At 34.1% G+C, this 12,845-nt stretch overlaps 1 long non-coding RNA gene across 1 annotated transcript in view; it reads left to right on the top strand.

Annotated features, from left to right (window-relative positions):
* Positions 1 to 1,947: 1,947 nt before the first annotated feature.
* LOC127549902 (uncharacterized) overlaps positions 1,948 to 12,845 on the top strand; it is a 224,553-nt gene continuing 213,655 nt past the window's right edge. Inside the window, exon 1 of the long non-coding RNA XR_007950745.1 lies at positions 1,948 to 2,290. This is a non-coding gene — a long non-coding RNA (uncharacterized LOC127549902). The remainder of the gene's footprint in view (positions 2,291 to 12,845) is intronic.

Here is a 12,845-nt window from a genome sequence, read left to right as displayed (position 1 = left end):
GATGGCAACAAAGGAGTGTATAAACCTGATGGATGGTGATGTGATAGGAACTACCAATCAACAATCATGTGGGGCAGGGATGAAAGGAACTTCCCTTTAGGAAAGTGTTAAGCCCTCCAGGATTACATTTCTAGGGTGAGTAGAATGGCAGCTGAAGGGATAGCTGGGGAAGAGTGAAGTTAAAATATATAAATAGATGAGAGAGAGACAGACAGAGACAGAGAGAGAGAGAGACAGAGAGACAGAGAGAAGAGAAGAGAGAGAGAGAGAGAGAGAGAGAGAGAGAGAGAGAGAGACAGAGAGAAGAGAAAGAGAGAAGAGAGAAGAGAGAGAGAGAAAGAGAGAGAGAGAAAGAGAGAGAGAGAGAAGAGAGAAGAGAGAAGAGAGAGAAGAGAGAAGAGAGAGAGAGAGAGAGAGAGAGAGAGAGAGAGAGAGAGAGAGAGAGAGAGAGAGATGCCCCACATAGCCAGTTCAGAAGTTCATTTCTCAGCTTTCTCCCATTAAAACTAGCAACTTGATAACAGTTTTGTTGATTTGCTGGATGAGCTCACCATTTTGGAATCATGTTGCTAACTGGGTCTATATACCTTATTATTTCTATTAGAACTGTTCTTTCCTCTTTCAATAGTCTACTTTGTCGATTATAATTTGGCACCAAAGTGAGTTAAGTTGAAACTTGGTCCTCCATGATCTTTTCTGAGCATGGCAAAATTTCTTTGACCTAATTTTCAAATCTTAGCTAATCAATTTTCAAACAGAAGGGAGTGAAAATGTACTTCCACCTCAAAATGAAGGAAAAAAGTGCAAAGACTAGGTTGATTTATTTAAACTGTTGCAATATGATGATACTGAATTAAACTGTTTCAAATTTAAATATTTGTCAACCCTATCCCACCATGTTTTGTAGACATTGATTTTTATTCTAGCTTTTTAAGCTCTTTTACCAATAAGAATTTAGCTGGGAAAGGAAGGAGTGAAGAGTTCAAGGCCAGGCTGTTGTGAATCAGCTGAAGGAGGAAGTAAAATCCCATGGCTCCTAATGAACTAGTTAAACTCTATGAAAGTACTGAGTCCCTCCTATTGAAGATTTGGGGGAGTTTTGGCTGCTTAATAGGATTGTGATCAGGCCTTTCAGACTCTATCCTTTAAAAGACTACAAGGCACCAGCAAGACACCCAAAAAAAAAGTCTAATGAGTCTAATTGCTGACTTTCTATGAAACTTTTTTGAGCTACATGGACATCCTCGAAAACAACTACAAAATTAAATGCTTCAGAGTAATAATAGAATTAAAGACTGCAGAATAATAGTAATTACAAAATCGAATACTTCAGAATAAAATTTACATTTCTATGTCTTTTTTGATTTTCAAAACAAATCTCTACATTAGGAAGAGAAATTACTCTCTGGCACCCATAAACTTGCAAAGAAAAAGACAATAAAAATATATATTTTTTTAATCCTCATATTTCTGTATTAGAGTTGGCAAAACATTTTCCTCACAAGAGATTTTTCAGAGGGAAATTACTCGTACAAGATTGCTAACAATAGTAATTATTCATTTCTATAGCACTTTTAAAGTTTTAGAAAGTGCTTTCCTTACAAGAACTTTGGGGGCGGGCAGGGGTGGGGAGCGGAGGAGAAGGAAAATTATTCCAAGGGGAAAGGTTGTGTTCTCAACAAAGTGTGTATAGGGGGTAAGACTGGGAAAGGGAAGATCTTTAGTTTATGTTGGACAAAGCAAAATATGAGCGTTCCCTTTGGTAAGAGGAAAAACGCGCACAAAGAGGGAGGATCCTAATTGGAGTCACAGAGCAGCCAAAGTGCTGTAGGGGTCTCCAGGATCGGCTTAAGGACAGGGGGGCAGCTTCCCCAAAGACTGAAGCAGCCTCCCCGCGTAGCAGCTTTTTACCTCGGCTACTTAGGCGGCCCATTGTGAGTCAGTCACCGGCAGCGACCCGACTCGGCAGCATCAGTATTCGGGAGGCGCTCGCAGCCAGTCTGGCGCGGGCTCTTCAAGGCCGCTGTCCTCAAATGACCCTAGGGCCCTGGCTGCCCTTTCAGGTCGAGAGCGCTCACACAGCCTAGGGCGAATGCGAGGGAGGAAAATGGCAAACCCGGGGTTCCCTGAGCCTTCCTCCGGGGGGGACGTCACCACCCACTCACTTCCACTCCACGTCTCCCTCCCACCTTCCACACCTTCCCCTAGGCACTGTAGAGAGCGCTTGGTCCCAATAGTTTAAGGGACTGCAGGCAAAAGGCGGCACGAAAATTGCGCCGCAGAGGCAAAGGTAAGAGAGATGGTCCAACCCGGCGGGGGGCAAAATGGGAGGAAGCTGGACTGGGTCTGTGGGGGAGAAGAAGAGAAGGAGGAAAAAGGAGGGAGGACGCGGGGTGTGGGCGCGGAGCGTGGGAAGGCTTCGAGCCTGCTGTGAGGGTGGGAAGAGAGCTGCAGCTCTACACTCTCTCCCTCCCCCCTCCCATTCTGTTCTCCTCTCCACTCCCTCCCTCGCCTGGGAGCCTGTTTTGTTCCCTCCTCCCTCTACTCAGCTACCCAGGTGAGGATGGGGAAAGGAGGAAAGGAAAGTGGTCGCATTCTCCGCTCGAGCAGTCCCTGCGCCTCCCATCTGGTTTCCAGTTTTGGAACTGTTTCCTAATGACTTTGCAATCGTTTCTCCAGTTTACTATGTGTAGCCAAAGCTGGTTTGGAGAAATAAGGGAAGAATGATATGACTAACCGAGCCAGCATTTGCGAAAAGCCAAATCCTTTTCCTCCCCAGCCTTCACTGCACCCAATACCTAACTTCATTGTTCCTTCAGTGGCCCCCTCCAGAACTAGATCCTTCATCAAAGCAAGCAATGATAAGCAGGGACTAGGAATGTGGGAATCACCTAACCCTGGGAAGCCTGTTTCCCTGCTAGTCCCCAAAGAAGCGTATCCTTCTATATAGGACTTCTATCTAAATGACCTTCGGTGGGTAGTGTGGGTGGGCTCCCTGCCCTTTTCAGCTATAAACTTCCTGAAGCTAGGTGCATGGATAACCTAGCCCGGGTCCTTACTTAAAAGCTCTTAACGTTTGTTGAGTAAAGAAAAGATTTGTTGGGCTAAGTTAGACTCCGAGTAGGGAACTGGTTCGAGTTATCGTTACATAATTACAACTTCTGCGTCTATGAGCAAATCTCTTAACACATCCAACTGTATTCTTCCACTGTCATACCTCAATATTTATGGATCCTTAATTTGACAAGGATTTCAGTTCTCAGCGCATCTCCTCCTAGACAACTATTGTCATTATCTATCCATAAATCCTCCACGTTGGAATGGTGGCCTACCTTTAGATTTTCCATTATGATTTCTCTTTGGACAGGCAGTTTGGCATAATGAATAGAGAGCTGACCTCAGAGTTAGGAAGACTTAAATTCATACAACTCTAACCCATTCAAATTGTGTGATTTTGGGCAAGTGAGTTAATCTTTCAGATTCCTCTGGCAACTTTTTAAGATTGTCACTGGCAAAGAAAGTGGTGATCTGATTTGGTAGGTGGAGGCCCTACAAAAATCACAAATAAGGTCTCCCAAAACTACATTTATAAAAAAAGAGAATAATTATCTGGCACTACCCATCTATCTCAGGAAAGTATTTCTAGGAAAGTTTACTGTAAAACAATAGTGTTTTGAGTCTCCTCTCTATTCTATCCTACATTTATGGGGTGACCCTAAGCTCAATTTCTCCCTAAAAAATTGGAGACAACCATTTATATTACATGGGTGTGGGAAAGAAGAGCCTTTAAAGTTTTTAAGCATAATCAAAATGCTTAATTTTGCATCTGGGTGATGCAAAATCTGCCAGAACTAGGTAGAATTTAGGGCTTTTAGCCTGATTAACAACCATCTCTGATAAAAGTTACATCTTATGCAGGCTAAATATCCCAAATCCTTCAATGAATACTCATTTTCTCCTCTTCCTCCTACTTTTCTTTTCAGCAATATATCTCTTCCTCATCCTCTCTTTCTCGTCTATTTGGCTCTTCTTTTTCCTCCTCTCTTGTTTCTCTTCTTCTTCTTTATTCTCTTCTGGATTTTATTCTGGGTTCCATTCTTCAGAAAGAATTTTGAAAAAATGGAGGGTGTATAAAGGACACTTACAATAGTAAAGAAAAGTACTTAGGTTTATGCCATCTAAGAACTTGATTGAAGGAAACAGATGTTTAATTTTAGAAGAATATAAAAAGGGATATGATGGCTATCTTCAAGTATTGGAAGAAATATACAAAAAAAAGGCATTAGAAGCAGAATTAAGAAAAATTTATAGAAATTGCAGAGAAAGATTAGGCTTGATGTAAGGAAAAGCATTCTAAAAATTTGGACAATCCAAAAGTCTGATGAATGTGTTCTCCCTGAATAGAATTCTTTAAGCAAAAGCTGAATTGTTAGGTTTGTTTATATCCTGAGCCTTTAGCACAATACCTGCCGCATATTAAGTACATAGTAAATGCTTATTGATTGATGGATGTCTTAGAGAAGACCCTGATGCTATGATTCCAAGTTTCTTATTCTTATTTCTCTATTCCCTCCAATCTCTCTTCTTTTGTATCAAATTGACTCTAGTCTTTTCTTTTTTCTTTTGTCGTCTCATCATTTTCTTTCCTTCTAATTTCTCCTTGTTACTTTTTTCTTCATCCTCTGGTTCTGTTTTTTCTTTCTCTTTTGGTATTCTTCCTCTGACTCTTGCTCTATGCTTAGTATTTTGCACTTTTTTATTCTTTTTTTTTTTTACTTCTCCATTCTTTCTCTATTCCTTTTTTTAAGGGAAGCACGAGGACCACTGAATACTTGTAGCTAAGTATGTGATCTTCTTTCTAAAAAAAAAATAGAGTTTTACTCTGGAAAGAAAAAATAGCTGCTTGTCTTGCAAAGATGATGAAGTAGATCCACAGAGTGAGAGATTTTACATATAGTAAAAGTCAGAGAAGGAAGAGACTACTAATGGTGCTTGATTCCTTGATGAACCGAAGCAACTATTTGTCAACATTATAATAACAACAAAAGATATGCTTTCATGTATATAAGAGATGAAGCACTTTCCAAGATGTAGTAAAATTGAGGACCATACCTGGTGATGCATATGAGTACAGATGATATTGCCAGAAAGAATATTGAAAACATTGCTAGAGATTTTAATTCTTGGGAAGATACTGAAGACCCGAGTGATACATGTGATATTTTTATCCTTTATGCTGATGAAAGGCAAAGACATTGGAAAAGAAAGACAGATTTGTGAAGGGAACAGCTGATTAAGATGATGATGTATAAAGTGGAATTTGAGTTTCTAAACCATGGTTTAAGATATAGTGGACTCATGGACAGAAAGGAAATAAACCTAACAATGGGTGGTTAAAAAAAAAAAAAAAGCGTTATTTGCTTGAATTATTGCAAATCCAAAAAAAAAAAAAAAAAAGGTCTTTAAAGAAGAGGGAAAGAGAAAACTGCCTATGTATGTATGCACTCAACTGGATACCATGAGAGTATCTATAATGGAGAATGATTAGCAGTAGAGAAGTGTAGAAATTCTATGAAATTAGGTGGGACACAATGCATGATTTCAGATATCTATGCTCAAATATGAAAAGGATGTATAATAAACAACATAAACTAAAAATACTAAGCTAAGCAAACAAAGCAAATTTGGTAGGTAGATATTGAGATGTAGGATGAGATCTATCATTTGCGTATGGCCCTGAAAGGCTATACATTAATTAAAAGAGTAGGATAAGAAAAAATGTGATGGAGGGAATAGAACTGCATGTTAAAGAGAAAGAAGGGAAAAAAAGAAAAAGAAAACTGGGAACCAAAGGGAAGAAGCATTATAAAGAATGTTTTAATAAAGTTCAATAAAGGTAGAAATGTGATATCATCAGAGTGAATTTATAGACCAGAGGTGTCGTCAAACAGGTGACAAATATGGTGGCAACATGCTGGAGTAAATACAAAGTAGATTGAAATATAATTGGGAAATGTTTAACAAAATTAAAATGCCATAAAACACAGGTAACATTATATTTTAGAATCAAAACAAGGAAATTAAGAATTTGGGAACCAGAACCCAAGCTTGGCTCAGACATATGCAATATAATTAATGGGGAACTTCAATTATCTGGACATCTGTTGGCACTCTCTGCCAAAATCAGTGTAGTTAGTACACTCTTGGCTTGCCTTAATCATATTTTTTAAAAATTATTTATAAGGTAGAGGAATCAACTAGAAGACTATAATTCTTTATCTGATTCTGACCAACAAAAAGAAACTTGTTGCTAAAGTAGAAATAATGGGAGATATTGAGGGAATTGATAATTTTATTTTATAATTTGTGATAGAAGAGAACAAAGCCAACATACACTTTATTTTTGAAGAGCAGATTTCAGAGGTTTCAGAGAAAACATAGGTAGGGTTCCAAGGACTAAAATTGTAAAGGGAAGACAGTACAGGAGAGGTAGGAAGCTCTCAAAAGTGAAGATACAAAGAGGAAGAAGTCTAAAGAGAAAGAAGTTACCTAAAGAGATCAAGGAACATGTATATAATACTCACCTACTAGGGAAAAAAATTTTTTAAAGATATGGAAATAAGGGTAAGTAAAGGATAATCAAAATAAAATATTATGCCACAGTCTTGTAACAAGAGTTCAAGAATATTAAAGTTAAATATTATCTAAGATTGATGAGAAAAGCTAAAAACAACAAAAATAAATCAGTGTATGTTTTAGTCATATTAGTATGTACCTCCAAATGAATGATATTGGATTGATTGATCATAAATTGAATGATGACAATATAGAATGAAAGAGATATTCAATTCTTCTTATACTTGTATTATGTCTGCCAAGGAAAATTAACTTCATATTGAAAAGGAGAGGGGAGAGGCTAGAAAATTGTTAATGCTCAATATAATTAAAGTAAAAGATTACCAAGATACCTATAATGATTTCAAGTTACCTGGTCTAATACAATTACGTCCTCAGGTATTGGTAAGAAAGGGAGGAGTAATGAGAGAGAATGGATTACTGAACCAAAAATCAGTAATCAGAAAATAAGAAAAGTGTCATAGGATAGAAAAAAATTATCCTGATTATAATCTACAAACTATAAGCTAATGATATTGACTAACTCTTACACAAATTTTAGAATATATATTATTTAAAATATGCTTATAGAACATCTCATGAATGACAAAAATGAGATTGCTATGTGTAATTGTTTCTCCATCTTGATTTTCATGTCTATTAACTACTTTTTCATATCTTTATCAATGTTACATAGTTGTGATGATAATTAATCTACAATATAATTAAAGGTCTGTTGATGTTAAGCCTCCTTCATTTCATATTAAATTTTTTTAATTTAAATTTAATTTTTTAAATTTAATTTTTAAATTTTTTGCTTTTGTCCCTCCAAATAAAATTTATTGTTTTGTCTGTTCCTATTAAGCAACCCTTGGTAATTTCATTATCATAGGAGTTAGTTGATATATTACTTTAGGTAGTATTATCATTTTTATTATATTGTCAATGTCAAGCCATGAGCTACAACTATCTCTACATCAATTTGAGTTTTTCTTTATTTTTGTAGAGAGTGTTATTTATAGAAGTTCTGTGTATATCTTGGCAACTGAATTCGCACATAGTTTATGTATTTCAGCTATTTTTAATAGAATTTCTCTTTCCTGATTCTAATAATATATGTAAAGGTTGGCTATTTTGTTTTATTTTCTATCCTGATACATCTCAATTTTATAAGAACTGATTTTTCACAAATAAAGATAATTTTACCTCTTTTTTTGCTCTTTCTTATCTTATTGCTATAACCAGCATTTCTAATACTGTATCAAATTGTAATGGAGAAGGGAAATGTCCTTGTTGTACAACTGAACTTATTTTTTTTTAAAATCTGATTTGTCTTCATTACAAATAATGCTAGCTCTTGGATAAAATCATAATAGGTTTAAAACTGGAAGAGATATTAGAAGCCAACACCCTCATTTTGCAGAAAAGGAAACTAAGATCCAGAGAGATAAAATATCTTGCCCATGGTCACAACAGGTAGCAAGTGACAAAGCAGAGATTTAAAACCAAGTCCTTTTACTTTAAAATTATTAAGATCTCAGTCTCACCATGTTGGTTTTAAGGAACTTTCCATGGCTACTTTATTGAGTTGTAAATACAAATAAGTATTTAGTCAAAAAGAAAGAGATTAGGTTTTGTTGTTGTTTGCCTCTATTAGTGTGATCATGTATTTTGGGATTTTGTTATTTATATGACTAATTATGCTAAATGTTTGCCTAGTGTTGAATCATCTTTTCATTCTCTTGTATAAATTCAACTCAGTCAAAAGAAATACTTTATACATTACAAATATAATGCTATTATATGTGTGTATATATAATTGGCCATAATATATTACTGTAGTCTTCCAAATTTTTATAAAAGTTTTTGCATCAATACTTAGTAATATTGATTTAGAGTTCTCATTCTCTATTTTCCTCTCCATGATTGGGATATCAGAGTCTTATTTGTCTCATAAAAGAAGTTTATTAAGGTATCATTATTGAGAATAATTTATTTAGGAGAGAATTTACATGTAAATATAAGTAGACCAGAGATTTGTTGTTATTTATGGCTTTCTAGAGTTTTCTTTCTAAGATTTTGCTCCCATTTCTAGTTCCTATTTTGTAATTTAGCTAGTTATCATTTTAAAAATAGCCATCCATTTTCTTTCTAGTCTCAGGTTAGTTTATAATTGGACATCATTTATAATATTTCTCTTTATTTCCTCTCTATTTACCATGCCTTCATTTTGTTCATTTTTAGTTTGGTAATTTGATTTTTATTCCTTTGATCATATTAGTTATGTTGTTTATTGATTTTGTTAATTTTTTTAAAAAGCAGCTTTTTAACTTGTCAGTTAAATAATTTTTGTTTTTAGAATTCTCTGATTTTCAAAATATCTCATTGTGTGTTTTTGAGGAGGGTTAATTTGTTTATTTTCCAGTTGTTTTTTCTATTGTGAGCTCAATTTATTAATCTTCTCTTAAGCTATTTTTAACTGTTTTCAGAAACAAGAATTTGCTGTAAGAATTGCTATAGATGTATCCAATATATTTTGATATATTATCACATAGTTATCATTCTCTTTAGAATAATTATTTCTAGGATTTGTTCTTCAACCTTATTATTTAGGCTTCATTTTGTCTGTATCTTTTGATATTTTTTTTATTGATTACTATTTTTATTGCATAAAAGGATTTTTATTTTCTATATTCGTTTAGGATATCTTTATTCATTAACATAGGATCCATTTTTGTAAAGGTACTATTTGTTGCTGAAAAATACACACATTCTTTAATATTATTTTATAATAATTATATCAATTTCCCTTTAAAATAATCATTGATTTTTCATATCTCATTGTCCCAATAATATGCTTAAATTTGTAATTTCCTTTATCATTCTGCTAGACTTATTCATATCTGAAAAAAGGAATGATAGTCACTTGTATTTGATGTCTATATGTTTTTTTGAATTTTAATAATATTTTTCTTTCACTCCTTATACACTGTGCAGTTTGATACAAATGTATTTTTAAATGATATTGTTTCATTGTCTATAGTATCATTAAGCATAATGTAATTTCTCTGTTTGTTTCTCGTGACAGAATCAATCTTTAGTGTTGCCACATATAAAATTCTTATTGTACCTAGTGGTTTCTTTTTTAATTGCTTAAAGCATAATAAATTTAGACGCAGTCTTTCATTTTAACTTTGTGTCTTTATGTTTTAAATTTATTCCTTCTTTGTAGCAAATGGCATTCTCTTCCATTTTATTGACAAATTTAGTAATTTCATATAACCATATTTATATGCATATATAATAATAAATTTCATGCTTCTCCATTAAAATCTGTTACATATAAAATCATTTGACTTAATAAAGAATATACGTAGAATATATTTTAAATATGTATGTGTATAAAACCAAAATGATGTACCTATGAGGGGGGTTATTTTGCTTTACACTAATCTGATCTCAGGCACTTTCCTGTTATGTAGGCCAAAACAAAATTGCTTGAATATAATTTTATTGGACTATCCCCCCCTCTCTTCCTCCTTCTTAGCCTATTTCTCCCTTTTCTGAATTGAATTTATCTATCTTGTCTCTTTCCAAGAAATAATGTCTTATTTCCAAGAAATAATATTTTAATTTACCCCTTTTTTTTCTTTGTTCTTTCTAGTATATTCTCAAATCCCACTGATACTTTATTCTCTCTATGATCTTAATATTGTTTGATATTTCTGGAAGACAAAACTAATCTACATCTGATTCCCTCATTGTTTCCTTTTCATGTCTTTGTACAAAGAACCTTTTTTCTATGGATACCCATTTCCAGAAATACTAATTCATTAAGGAATCCATGTAAAACAAGAGAAGGAGCTTTATATTCAGACCCTGATGAGTCAGGTAAAACCATCATCTTAATTTCATCATCTGTTCATCCTTCTCTCAATCATATTATACCTCTAGTCCTCTTTTCTCTCCATCTGCCTGCCCTTTCTGCCAGAAGCTTCAGAAACCTACAGCTATTCTTTGCTGAAGGGGGACTGGCAATGTATTTAGATGAAAGAAGCAATTGAATTCAACTGAAAGACTCAAACAAGAGTCAATTCTTCCCAGATAGAACCTTCTGCAAGTCTTAGAAGCACCTTCTCCCTTCCACAATAATGTGTTTTTAGGAAAGTCCTATATCAATACATTTCTATTGATGGAATTTGATGCATGTTCCCTGAAACCAGGGTTCTAACTCCAAACATTATTTTCATGATTTTCCCAGTTCAGTTATAAGGAAGGATGAACTATCACAAAGGAAAGGACTCCCATTCTTCTCTGGCCCAAGTCAAGTAGAGAGGGTCTCTGGATCCTCCTGTTCTCTTTACGGTCATATTCTTGTTTGGAAGATCTTCATCTATGGAATAAAACTTATGTTCCACTTCCAGAAATGTTAACTGCATAATCAAAGATCTGGGTTCTAATACAAGACTAGAACTAATAATTATTTTCTCTTTTTGAAGTTTGTTCCAAAGTATTCTTTCAGTGATCTGAAGCAAGGAGAGAATTTTATAAAATAGATTTGGCTAGCCCTAGAAGCATGCAAATACTTTTATTAAATACCTATTTTTTGTGATATCTCCTGCTTTATCTTTCTCAAGGATTTTTTGTTTGATGAATTTATCTGTTAAATTCCCTGGTCACATTTGTCTTTTTCAGAGCTTCCTTTTTGCCAGAAAATTTTAAGCTCAGTTTTTCAGGATACACTAATTTGGAGATGCAAACAAATTTTAATATTTCATATGCTTTTCAATATAGTACATTCCTGTTTTCATGAAAATGAGAATAATCTGGTACATTTCATTCTCTTACGTGCTTGTAAGATTTGATATTCAACATTGAAGTTCTGAAGTTTGGTAACTTGTATAGATAATTCAAATTTAGGATTTCCCTCTGTCAGATTTCTATGGACTAGATGCTTACAAGATTTGGTGTTCAATAGAAATTCTAAAGTTTGATTATCCTTTATAGGCAAGGTATATGATAGGTTTCTCTTTGCCAAATTTCTGTGGACTATATCTATCTGTACTTTGTCCATTGTTTCCAGTACTTCTGAGGAATTTTCTTATATAACGTACTGATGAATAATATTTAGTTTTTTAATTCCTTCTATTTTTTGTTAAAGATCTGTTATTCTCAAATCCATTCTGTCAGGTCAGCTACCTTGGCTTCTAAAGATCTAAAGTTTTCTTCTAACATTGATTTGGATAGACAGAAAGACAGACAGATAGATAGTTGTCTCCTTTTTTTATAGCCTATATTTCCCCTGTATCTTTCCCCTTCCTTTTCCAAGAAAGCGATCCTTTATAACAATTTTTTTTCTCTTGATCTTGCTCTGACAATCTTCCTTCCATTTTTGCATTTTTCAATTCCAAAGTTGCTATTCCTTTTCCAGAGAATCTATTGTTTTGGAGATGCTGGACATTATTCTGTTATTTTTTTTTTGTCTTTTAGAACTTTAATTTCTGTCCAAATTCAATTCTTTATTTATTTCTTTAATTCTTGCCTTGTTCTGCATTCTGGAATTTCTTAGAGTTATTGCATTAATCATATCTGGAGATCTCAACTTGTTCACTTCAATTCCATTCAATTTAGTTAGCATTTATTGAGCATTTACTATGTGACTGTCCCTGAAAATAGAGACAAAAAATAACCCTTGCCCATGAAGAACTTAAATTCTACAGGGGTAAAACAAGTTTTCTACAGAAAAATATGTACATAGAAAGTAAAAAATCAATATGGGCAAGAACAACAATAACTGTGGACATCAAGAAATATCTGCAATAAAAGGGGGCACCTAATCTGTGGTGTAGCATTTTAATTCTCATTGGGGTTTTCAAATCATTTTCTTGTATTCCTATGATATTTATTTAATATATTAGAGCCTATGATTAGATATCTACATTTTTCTTTTCTTACCAAATTCTCTGCTGACTTTTCTGTGAAATGGATCTTAGAGTGAATTCTTCTCCTCTCTTTCGTTTTTGTTTTCACTGCTCATCCTTTTTTCTGTTAAATGCATTTATTATTATTTTTAGATGCTGGGGAAAGATTACTTAGATGAATCTCACCAATCATCTACATAAAAGTTCTGTTTATCTAGATTTTTTTTAAAAGAGGCATTTGGAGTTAAATGACTTGCCCAAGATCACACAGCTAGTAAGTGTCTGAGACTAGATTTCAATTTAGGTCCT

This window comes from Antechinus flavipes, chromosome 2 (assembly GCF_016432865.1).
Source record: "Antechinus flavipes isolate AdamAnt ecotype Samford, QLD, Australia chromosome 2, AdamAnt_v2, whole genome shotgun sequence".
Classification (NCBI taxonomy): domain Eukaryota; kingdom Metazoa; phylum Chordata; class Mammalia; order Dasyuromorphia; family Dasyuridae; genus Antechinus; species Antechinus flavipes.
This window is presented reverse-complemented; position numbering and strand designations above follow the sequence as displayed.